Source organism: Hydra vulgaris, chromosome 03 (assembly GCF_038396675.1).
Source record: "Hydra vulgaris chromosome 03, alternate assembly HydraT2T_AEP".
In the NCBI taxonomy this organism is placed as follows: Eukaryota; Metazoa; Cnidaria; class Hydrozoa; order Anthoathecata; family Hydridae; genus Hydra; species Hydra vulgaris.
This window is the reverse complement of record NC_088922.1, coordinates 62,190,350-62,202,361: the sequence shown is the minus strand read 5'-3', so window position 1 is coordinate 62,202,361 and position 12,012 is coordinate 62,190,350. Positions and strand designations below refer to the sequence as shown.

At 28.1% G+C, this 12,012-nt stretch overlaps 1 protein-coding gene across 1 annotated transcript in view; it reads left to right on the top strand.

Moving 5' to 3' along the window:
• Positions 1–625: 625 nt before the first annotated feature.
• Positions 626–12,012, top strand: part of LOC105850538 (uncharacterized) — a 55,876-nt gene continuing 44,489 nt past the window's right edge. The window contains exon 1 of the mRNA XM_065793929.1: positions 626–630. The gene's annotated coding sequence lies outside the window, so the exon portion shown is untranslated. The remainder of the gene's footprint in view (positions 631–12,012) is intronic.

Sequence of the window (12,012 nt, the reverse complement as noted above, 5' to 3'; positions counted from 1 at the left end):
AAAAATATATATTTATATTTTTGAATTATTGTTATTTATTTATTTTTAAAAAAATTGTTGAAAAGTTTACTATTTATGAGTATACAAAAGATTAGTATACTATTGGTAAAAACTGTTGTACTATTAATATTATATAGATTACCAATATCCACATATATATCAAATAAATGGACTTTTGTATATGAGTTATTGAATTTAAATCTATTTTTAGAATTTTGTTTTGCAAATTGAATAAAACTAAGTTTATATTTATTTATAAAAAAATATGACAGAAAAGCTATCATAGACCGAACCAAGGTGTCAAAGACAACTGATTAAAACTACATTATCACACAAAGCAAAGTTAGCTATGTGTTTAGTAGGCCGAAAATCAATTTTCTTTAATAGGAAAAAAGATAAAACTCTTTGTGCATTAAAAAACTAGCAGAAAAGACATAATTACTGAGGAACATATCACATTGAAGAACCTCCTTCAATTTTTCTTGGTCATATTTCTCCATCACAAATCAAAAAATATTAAGAATGCTGTTATGGATTTTTTGATGAAAACAAAATATCACTTGATAATGTGTTAGCTTTTAGCTCTGATGGAGCTAACGTAAATACTGGTGTGAACAATGGTGTAATAAGGTTGCTGGAACGGCATTTGGGATATCCAGTTCAATGGTTAGTGTGTATGTTCCATTTTAATGAACTACCATTGAGAAATTTAGTATTGCATTTAGATGGCACTACTTCAGGACCTACTGCATTTAGTGGCAACATTGGAAAAGCATTTGAAATTTTCACGAGTTGCAAATTGTCAAATTTAATGTCAGACAGAATAACTTACCAAACGTTCTACATGAGATTGTGACAAATTATATAAGCAAAGATCAACAGTATCTTTATAACATGTGCAAGTCAATAGAAATAGGTGAGGTGAAAGAAAGTCTGAAAAAAAAGCCAGGCTCATTGGTTTATTCTCGATGGATGATAACAGCAAATCAAATCCATCATTTGTATGTTGCAAGCACTCCTCCTTTTACTGAGCTTGTAATACTTACTGATTACATTCTTCGAGTTAATGCACCTGTGTGGTTCTTTAAAAAACTAGAGCCTCAATGTTACATAGGGACAAAACACTTGTGGCGTCTAATTCAATTTTAACGCTTTCTTTCTGAAAGCGGTCAATTTATAGTTGACAAATGTATTTAAAGAAATGCATATTATGGTGAAACAGAAAATACTTTTATATCAATGTTAATGAATGAACGAAATGAAACAAGAGAGTTAGCAGCAAACAAGAATTAAATTTGCGAGGCGATGCACAATTTCAAATTCTACAAAAGTAAGAAAATTCAAAATTCCTCTTCTAAACTTTTCTTTCTAACTTTGATGCAATTGATTACTTTAGTTTTGTAAATTTGGAGGAACACCCAAGGACTTTACCACCTATATTAAAAGAGTTAAGTAATGATTTCATTAAAAATGCAATACAAAATATGCAAAAACTGATTTTCCATGCCATTCTTAAAATGTTGGAAAATATGTTCAATTGGTTACAAAAGCAGCCGCATCTGTATTCGGAGAAATGAGAAGAGACAGATACATTAAGGCAAAATTTTTATCTAAAAAATATATTCCACACTTTGCTTCAGAAAATAAATGGAATATGTAGGATTAACTAATCAACAAACTCTTTTTTTTTCATAGAACTTCTTTATATAAGTACGAAAAAAAGTACATATAAAATGGCATTTAAAAAAATTTGTATTGCTCATAAAAAATTCTTTTAGTGCTAACGTAGTCGTGCTAATGCATAAAATTTTGAGTTTCAAAGCAATCTTAAAAGTTTGACCAGAAAAACCATAATTATTGCATTTTTTGTGAAGCAGAAGCTTTTATATATCATATATTGTAATATCAAAAATGGCTTACTTTCAATTAGATGGCGGCAAAGGAAGGAAAAAATAATTTTAGTTTTTTATTTTAATGATATTTAAAGGTTAGAGCAACATTATTTTGCTATCCAAACCAATTTGAATGAAAAAAATGCAATGATAATCTACCCTTAAATCAATTTCTTGTAGTTTTAGTTTAATGCGATCAATCAAAACTTGCTCTGTTGAAGCTTGCCAATCTCCCTCGTAAACCTTCTGTGCCAAATGTCCCCAAAAATTTTCAATTGGTCGTGCTTGAGGCACATTTGGGGATTGGATTCTTTATCAACGTAATAAACATATTGGTCCATCTAATTTAGAGAATCTTTAAAATAATGAGAACTTGCTAAATCTGGCCAAAATAAATAGTTAAAGTGTCCATGATACTTGTGAATAAATGGAAAAAGTCGTTTTTCTAAACTATAAAATAAATTAATGAATTGATCGCTATAGCCTTGGAAGTGCGAAACAATGGCTCGGACATACCACGGTCATCCACGGTCATCCATATGGCTATCCACATTAATAATTGTTTTGGAAATTTCTCTTTTCCTATAAAACGAACACTTTCTGGGTATGTCTTTTTGTTGTTTGTGTAGTATCCAGAATTTCCAGGCATGTTGTCCCCTGCAAAACAAAAGTATTTTTCGTCATCGATGACTAGAAGCGATTTTGTGTTATAGAGTTGGTTAACTAGTTTCCTGCTTCTTTTCTTTGCCTTTATTTGTTGTTCTATAGTGTATTTTGGAGTCTTTTCACGTTTTCTATATTTAATATTCATTTTTTTGAACTGACAACCAATTGTCGATTGATTTACAACGAATTTAATACCTATTTTTCTCTGACTGACCCTTTTTCGATTGTTGACAAGTCTCGTTAATTCGGCTTTCTTTTCTCTAGTCCAGGATGTCGGACGACCAGGGTGCTTTCTATCAGAAAACGATTGAACAGATTCAAGTCTTTTTAGGTTATCATATATTGTACTTCGAGCAAATCCTTCCTTTTCAAAATGATTTACGATTTTTTTTTTTTTTATATTAGGTTTATTTAGAAAAAACATTTTTAGTTGCTTTCGAAAAGATTCTCGTTCAGCTGCATTTAACCTCATTTTAAATAATTGTGTTTCAAATAATAAAGTTTATATTTTATAAAACGTTTGTGCCTACGCATAAAACCACAAAAACTAATTATTGTGCTCAAATAATGAAATTAGGATTTGTCCGATAACTTCCGCATCACCCGTTATATATATATATATATATATATATATATATATATATATATATATATATATATATATATATATATATATATATATAATATATATATATATATATATATATATATATATATATATATATATGTATATATATATTCTATGAATACTAAATAAATTCTATGAATACTAAATAATTTATTCGAAATTTTCGCCGCATTATATTTTGCCAGGCTTCAAGGACTTTTCTATCAAATTTTTTAGCCTTCACTTGATAGAAGAGCCCGTGAAGCCTTAGAGATACAAAAACATCAATGTTTTCCAATGTACGGTGGTATAAATTTAGACAAGGGATAATTTGTTAAAACAAACTTTTAGACTTCATTTTTTTTATATTTACGTTTTTTTCTCATTACTTTTTTTGTTTATTTAACGGTCACAATTTTTGTGACCGTTAAATAACAAAAAAAAGACTTTTACCCTTAGCCAATATAATAAAGTTGTCTTTAATTTTACAGACAATTTTACTTATACTTAACTTTTTCTGTCTCAAAATACTTCGTTAAAAAATAGAAAAATCATCTGTCGTTCCAGAACGGTTATTTATAAGAGAATCGAGAGTTACACTTTTTCACATTATTTCATATTATTTTTTTTGTTATTTAACGGTCACACTTTTTGTAATTATATTACATCAATCAATCACAGGCTTGTAGCAACCGGGGGAAGGGTCAGGCAGCAAGGGCATTCCCCCTTTCCTCCCCAATAATCCTTCAAATAAATAATTTTAAAGTTAGTTTTTAGAAAAAAGCAAGCGATTACAAATTAAAATATAAAAGAAAAAAAGGATAGAAAAGATCTAATTTATTATCCGTTTTCATCGTTAGTTCCTCTGACAAAAATTTTTGATCTACTACTATTTGATTTAACCAGTAGTATTGCCCTTCTCACTCCCCCCCTCCCTTCTCCTCCAATATAATTTTTGTTCCTACGGGCCGGTTTTTGGTTTGTAATTTTTGTTTTTAGCTAACTAAAGTATACTTTCTTACCTTCCTAGTGTTTGTTATGGAGACCATGGTTGAAGTTATTTTAAAAGTTTAAGTTTTAATTAATCAATCTAATTAATAAAAGTATGCCAAAAATATTGTGTACAGTGTCTTTACTCCCTCAGCCTCATAGTTATTTAGCTATGTCCCTATTCACACTATTAATTCACAGCTGTAAACATTGATTCACTGTACCCCAGTACTGGGACAATGAATAATGTAACACAACTCACTTTAAATCTTCTGTGAGCCATAAGGTAAGAAATATTTGGGTTTTAGTGACTCATTATCATGAAGGACATATATCTCAATCCTTTTGCCTTGAAAAAGATGAAATACATATTTGAACTTTTGCTCAATTTAAAAAATGAAAAAATAAAGATCCTCTGTGCCCCAACTTCCCCTTCATATACAGCTTTAAAAATATATACATTTTATAAAATGTCCAAACAACATAAAACTAAAAAAAATACATACCGATGCAAACGACACACTAAAACATAACAATATGAACTATACACTACAATGCCCTATAAACAATACACAAGAATACAAAAACAAAAAACAACAACAACGACAACAAAAAAAAACGTATATAAATTGCATTATATGCTGATGATGCCGGTAAACTGCTAATTCGATGATAACTCTAAAATTTAAAATAATTTAGTAGTTAGAGAGTTTCTTTTTGTTATAGTCAATATTTATATATATATATATATATATATATATATATATATATATATATATATATATACATATATATACATATATATATCTATATCTATATATATATATAGATATAGATATATATATGTATATATATGTATATATATATATATATATATATATATATATATATATATATATATATATATATATATATATATATATATATATATATATATATATATATATATATATATGTATATATATATATATATATATATATATATATATATATATATATATATATATACATATGGACGATCCCTAAAAGAAACTCTCTTACTACTAATTTATTTGAAATTTTCGAGTTATCATCGAATTAGCAGTTTACCGGCATCATCAGCATATAATGCAATTTATATACGTTTTTTTTTGTTGTCGTTGTTGTTGTTTTTTGTTTTTGTATTCTTGTGTATTGTTTATAGGGCATTGTAGTGTATAGTTCATATTGTTATGTTTTAGTGTGTCGTTTGCATCGGTATGTATTTTTTTTAGTTTTATGTTGTTTGGACATTTTATAAAATGTATATATTTTTAAAGCTGTATATGAAGGGGAAGTTGGGGCACAGAGGATCTTTATTTTTTCATTTTTTAAATTGAGCAAAAGTTCAAATATGTATTTCATCTTTTTCAAGGCAAAAGGATTGAGATATATGTCCTTCATGATAATGAGTCACTAAAACCCAAATATTTCTTACCTTATGGCTCACAGAAGATTTAAAGTGAGTTGTGTTACATTATTCATTGTCCCAGTACTGGGGTACAGTGAATCAATGTTTACAGCTGTGAATTAATAGTGTGAATAGGGACATAGCTAAATAACTATGAGGCTGAGGGAGTAAAGACACTGTACACAATATTTTTGGCATACTTTTATTAATTAGATTGATTAATTAAAACTTAAACTTTTAAAATAACTTCAACCATGGTCTCCATAACAAACACTAGGAAGGTAAGAAAGTATACTTTAGTTAGCTAAAAACAAAAATTACAAACCAAAAACCGGCCCGTAGGAACAAAAATTATATTGGAGGAGAAGGGAGGGGGGGAGTGAGAAGGGCAATACTACTGGTTAAATCAAATAGTAGTAGATCAAAAATTTTTGTCAGAGGAACTAACGATGAAAACGGATAATAAATTAGATCTTTTCTATCCTTTTTTTCTTTTATATTTTAATTTGTAATCGCTTGCTTTTTTCTAAAAACTAACTTTAAAATTATTTATTTGAAGGATTATTGGGGAGGAAAGGGGGAATGCCCTTGCTGCCTGACCCTTCCCCCGGTTGCTACAAGCCTGTGATTGATTGATGTAATATAATTACAAAAAGTGTGACCGTTAAATAACAAAAAAAATAATATGAAATAATGTGAAAAAGTGTAACTCTCGATTCTCTTATAAATAACCGTTCTGGAACGACAGATGATTTTTCTATTTTTTAACGAAGTATTTTGAGACAGAAAAAGTTAAGTATAAGTAAAATTGTCTGTAAAATTAAAGACAACTTTATTATATTGGCTAAGGGTAAAAGTCTTTTTTTTGTTATTTAACGGTCACAAAAATTGTGACCGTTAAATAAACAAAAAAAGTAATGAGAAAAAAACGTAAATATAAAAAAAATGAAGTCTAAAAGTTTGTTTTAACAAATTATCCCTTGTCTAAATTTATACCACCGTACATTGGAAAACATTGATGTTTTTGTATCTCTAAGGCTTCACGGGCTCTTCTATCAAGTGAAGGCTAAAAAATTTGATAGAAAAGTCCTTGAAGCCTGGCAAAATATAATGCGGCGAAAATTTCGAATAAATTATTTAGTATTCATAGAATTTATTTAGTATTCATAGAATATATATATACATATATATATATATATATATATATATATATATATATATATATATATATATATATATATATATATATATATATATATATATATATATATATATATATATATTTATTTATATATATTAGGGTGGGACATAAAACATCAAAGTCAATAAAAAAATACTATAATAATTTTTATGGTTCATTTTGATATATGTATTAAAATGATAATTTTTAGTACGCATATGGTCGGTCCCAGCAGTCCGAAAATACGAAAATTTCTAATTTTTGTAAATAATGAGGAGGTCAGGGTCACTTTTAAATATTTCAAAGATATCTTAAGGGTTATTTTTGCAGCCTAATTTTGATTGAAATGGTCAGCCGTACCCTTTTAAATACATAATGTGTATATTTTGGAGGGGGGGGGGGTGAGTGGTTAACATAAAAAAAGTCTGTAATTTTCAAATTTTTTATTTTAGTGTAAATAAAAATAGTGTCAACAAGCAATAGTTTTAGAAAAATATCTCATCGTGAGGTTTTTTTTGTAAGAAAAAGAATTGGAACAATACCTATAACACAATTGCCAACTAAAAAAACTGTATTGCAATATTACCATTACAGAGATCTTATACTAAGAACTGATTTTTCAAATATTTCTTCAGTTATTATAGCTTCATGTCCTCTTGGTAATTTCTTTACTGCACAATGTGCTGAAATAGGCGGTTGTCTCCAAAAATGCTTACCATGCGTCTTTTACGAGATGAAGAAAATTTGGCAAGCAGGAATTCCTTTTATTAATACTAACTAGTATTCTTTAACTTTTGTTTTAGAGACAAGATTGTTGACTTAAAAAAGAAGAGAAAAGACTTAAACAAACACAGGAACCGTTTAAGTACTAAACTTGTACTTAAACGGTTAGTTTTAAAAACGGTTAGTTTTAAAAAGAGAAAATTTTTCAAGAATGCTAAAGGAGGTATTTGATGCAAGCCAAAACAAAAAAAAAAAGATGTTATTCTGAAAGATAAAACTAAAGATTTAAAAACTAGAAAAGAAGATGCAGATTTTCTTAACGACCAGAGAGGAGCGCATGTTCAGAAAATGTTAGTCCATGAGAATAATGTAGAGTCCATGAGAAAACAGAAAGACTACTTGGCTACTGAGAAATTTGAAAACACAGTTAACGAAGTATTTTGAGACAGAAAAAGTTAAGTATAAGTAAAATTGTCTGTAAAATTAAAGACAACTTTATTATATTGGCTAAGGGTAAAAGTCTTACCGTGGTAGAAATGAAAGAATTTGGTAAAGAAAAAGTTGAAAGAGTAGCTGTGCTAATCAGTTCACCAGATTTTTCAGAATCCCAACTTTTTGGGTATTTTAATTGTAAAAGATGGCACTGAGTCTCTTGAGAAAGCAATCAAAAAATTTTTACAAGACTGGGAGCTATTTGACTATGTTGATTGTCTGTCCTTTGACACCACTGTCACAAATACTGGTCGGCTAAAAGGATTCTGTAATCTAATTGAGCAGTGGAGAGGAAAAGCTTTGCTTTGGATAGCTTATCGTCATCATGCCAATGAATTACATATAAAGGTAAATACTGAAAAAATCACAAAATCTTTTTATATTTATTTATATATTTAATTGTGAATATTTCTGGATTAATTAAATGATTCGCCTTATTATCAAAGTTTTAATAAATGTTTTGAAATAAATATATTTCAACACTTTACGAGGTAGTAAAACAAGTGGACTAAAGAATGAGTTATTTTAAAGGCTGAATGTGTAATTGAAAATCAATTCTTAAAAAAAAAATGAACTATGATAACCTAAAGAAATTTGACTTTGAAAAATTTTTTATCTTTTTTGAAAAAGCAGGTTGGTTTAATTGTCCGAATTAGATTAATACATTTGATTATAAGTTTTAATAATAAAGTTTTTTTTTTAATTTAGGCTTCTGAATCATTAACATTCCTTCAAAAATGCCTTGATAATAACAAGTTTCCAAGAAATGATTACAAGAATTTTTTACAATTACGAGTTCTTTGGTTAGGTGGCAAAGTAAAATATTTTCACATTAGATTTCCAATGTCTTCGCATCATACCAGGTTTATGGCACAAGAAGTTTATTATTTAACACCTTCTTTAGCCACAATTCAGTAGCTTATGTCCTAATATAATATTATTGCTGGGACCGGCCATAGGGGTACCCATAAAAAAAAACATATTTTTTTAACATATATATCAAAAGGAGCCAGAAAAATTATTATGGTATTTTTTTTATTGACTTTGGTGTTTTATGTCCCACCCATATATATATATATATATATATATATATATATATATATATATATATATATATATATATATATATATATATATATATATATATATATATATACTACTACTACTATATATATATATATACTAGTATATATATATGTATATATATATACTACTACTATATATATATATATACTAGTATATATATATATATATATATATATATATATATATATATATATATATATATATATATATATATACTACTACTATATATATATATACTAGTATATATATATATATATATATATATATATATATATATATATATATATATATATATATAAATTATGTTAGTGTATTCTACAAACAGATTGCTCAATGTTCTAAAAGAACAGAGCAATAATAAATTAATTTATATATATATATATATATATATATATATATATATATATATATATATATATATATATATATATAAATATATATATATATATATATAAAATATATATATATATATATATAAATATAGATATATATATATATATATATATATATATATATATATATATATATACAGGGTGGGGCAAAAGTCCCGCTACCATTTTGATTGCCCATAACTTTGTTCAAAGAAAAGATAAGTAAGTTTGGTTTTCATAAAAAGTTTATTTAGTCTTTACATTTTTTTTCGTTATGATTAGAAAATTATATCGGTTAAATGGCAACCGTTATTCGCAATGCAACTCTCGGCTCTTTTTAAGGCATTTTTCATGACATCCTGTAACATTTCAGGGTGAATTTCTTCAATTTCAAGACGAATATTGTCTTTAAGATGTTGAATCGTTTGGGGCTTATTCACATAAACTTTTAATTTTAAAAAACCCCATAAGAAAAAGTCTGATACTGTTAAATCCAGAGATCTAGCTGGCCATGCTAAATCGCCATTTCGCAATATTATTCTTCGTGGAAAAACGTCATTCAATAACTGAATTGTTAAACGGGCTGTATGAGCTGTGGCCCCATCTTGCTGAATGCACATGTCCTCTAGTTCTTGCTCTTCCATTTCAGGCACAAGAAAATTTCGAATCATGTTTTGGTACCGTTCAGCAGTAACAGTCACTTGAACACCTAGTTCATTTAAAAAAAATAGGGACCAATGATGTTTCCAGCCTGAATACCACACCATACAATTGTTTTTTGTAGATGCCTTAGGATTGCATTACTGCACTGAACTCGTTGTTCAAAATCTCTCGGTAGCAATTTATGGACTAAATGAATTTTGTACGGGAAGATTTTCAAATCCGTTTTCAGAATTCGTCTTAAACTGCGTGTTGAAATGTGTAACTGGAAACCACGTCTCCGAATTTATGTTTCTGGAGACTCTGCAACACTAGATCTCTTTTAAACACAAGGATAGTCCTTTGGTTTAAAAGAGATGGACTTTTCACAAAAAAGTCAAGAACAAAGTTCATTTCTATAAAAATGAAGAGAAGCAGTTTGAGGTAAACGTATGTAATACCGCTCACAATACTCTAATTCAACAAATAAGAGACAGATTTTAAGCTGCAGAAAAGTTGTCGAACAGGTTTTTGTTTGTATGGCTCTTAGAATCTGATAGTAGGTTGAATCAAGAAGTTGAATCACATAGACTGGAGGACAAATGCAAAACTCTGACGTACATCTATGTGAACGATGTCGATGAAAAGAAACTTATTAGAGAGGTTCGTCATCTGAATACCCCGAAAGAATTTTTCGTTTCAATGATTTATTAGAAGGGTCTTCATTTTCAATTTGAATCAATATGCTATATGCTACGCATTTTTAACACGATTCCATTTTCCATCACTGAAGAAGAGCGGTTGTTTAATAACCTTTTACTGGTCAAGACAGCGTTAAGACCTACAATGACTCAATACTTGCTTACCAATCTACTAGTGAGTACAACCTAACAAAATCTCTGTGCTAGAACGAAGTTGAAAAGTTGCAAATTTTGCTATGAATAAAGTTTGGATAGTCAATTTCAAATGAAGGAGACCGTAGAATAGATACTACACTTTAAGCTTACAGTTACTAGCCATATAATAAAGCCAGTTTGTCTATTTTTAGTTTATTTATTTTTGTTCAATTTTTCTTAAAAAAGTAGTAGCCTTCATGTAAAAGAGATTTCTTCGGCCTTAGGGAGGTGAGTTCAGTAAAAAAAAGTTTAACTCTCTTAGCGTTTGGATCGGTAATCAAACTATTTTTCGGATAAATTACATATGATGGGGTGTTGGTGAAATTTTGACCCCAGGCGTCATAAAGATTCGCAGCGGGCCTGTATGTATATATATATATATATATATATATATATATATATATATATATATATATATATATATATATATATATATATATATATATATATATATATATATATATATATATATATATATATATATTTCTTTATTTATTAATACATATATTTAAATGTATATGTATTCAAAAACATCCAAAAACACATCAACTCTTGGACATTTTTAGGTGTTTTTTAGTTAATGCCAGTGTTCGCGCTTCAGCATGAAAGTTTGTTTTTTCCCATCCAAAATGGTAGCTGTTTGCGGCAAAGATGAAGACGTATTTCCGACTGCGTGGATAGTCTAAGCATAATTTGGCAACTAGCTATCATTGCATACACCAAAGGTGTTGTGTACCGCATATGTTGTGTTTCGTCTCTTATATTCTTTAAAAGTAATGTCTGCTATAGGCAATGTTTGGCATAAACACGCACATTTTTGAACAGTTTATATACCAGAGGGCTTGCCATACGCAGGGTTGTTCAATGCATTTGTGCTTTTAATGGTTTAAAGTTACATAAATGTTGGCTAAACAAATTTAAATTAATAAAAATTGTAACAGTTAATAAGAGTTTGTTAGAAAACGTTTATATGCTGATATAAAATTAAAAAAATTACTGAATCCCGGAATCCCTGCAATTTTTACGACATGCGGGACTCCA